The following is a 633-nucleotide window of genomic DNA, read 5'->3' on the forward strand; positions in this document are numbered from 1 at the left end:
TTCTCATTAATTTACTATCTAAATGCTTCATTTATACATGTTACATGAAGAAAAGGCCAAGGTCTTGGCATGCCTGGAGGGAAAAGAATGTGCCAGTTTGGTACAAAGTTACGTAGTGGTCCTGCATAGTCCACCATCATGTATTTCTTTCTTTCCCACCAAAGTTTGTACCTAGGGATAAACCTAATAGTGGTTGTAAGGATCATAGTGATACCGATAAGCTTCCTGCAATAAAGCACCAGCTGCAAAAAGACCTTTAGTGGCCAAGTCAAACCACTCCTAGCTGTACAAATAGTCCACACATGTTTTTGCCTGGCAATAATTTTGGGTTAAAGAAGAGTGGCCTAAGGTTATGTGGTCTCAGGAAACCATCTTCCAAGTCTTCCCAAGCTATGTTGCGAAGGTGAAATATCCTTCCACAGCATGTCAGTATGACTGAATCAATACTTACCCTACTGACAAGCACCTTGGGAATATGAATGTTTTAGTAGTGCAAAATTATGTTAGTCTCAGGGGAAATGTGGATAGGTGAGGGTTGTTCTTTGTGGTCACTGTAATAAGTCTCAGGGGAAATGTGGATAGGTAAGGGTTGTTCTTTGTGGTCACTGTAATACTGCTACTATAATAGAATAT

General features: G+C 40.1%; 1 protein-coding gene across 1 annotated transcript in view; it reads left to right on the plus strand.

Moving 5' to 3' along the window:
- Positions 1-633, plus strand: part of LOC119587083 (protein abrupt-like) — a gene marked incomplete in the record, with an annotated part of 13,123 nt that overhangs the window by 10,993 nt on the left and 1,497 nt on the right.

This window comes from Penaeus monodon, chromosome 22 (assembly GCF_015228065.2).
Source record: "Penaeus monodon isolate SGIC_2016 chromosome 22, NSTDA_Pmon_1, whole genome shotgun sequence".
In the NCBI taxonomy this organism is placed as follows: Eukaryota; Metazoa; Arthropoda; class Malacostraca; order Decapoda; family Penaeidae; genus Penaeus; species Penaeus monodon.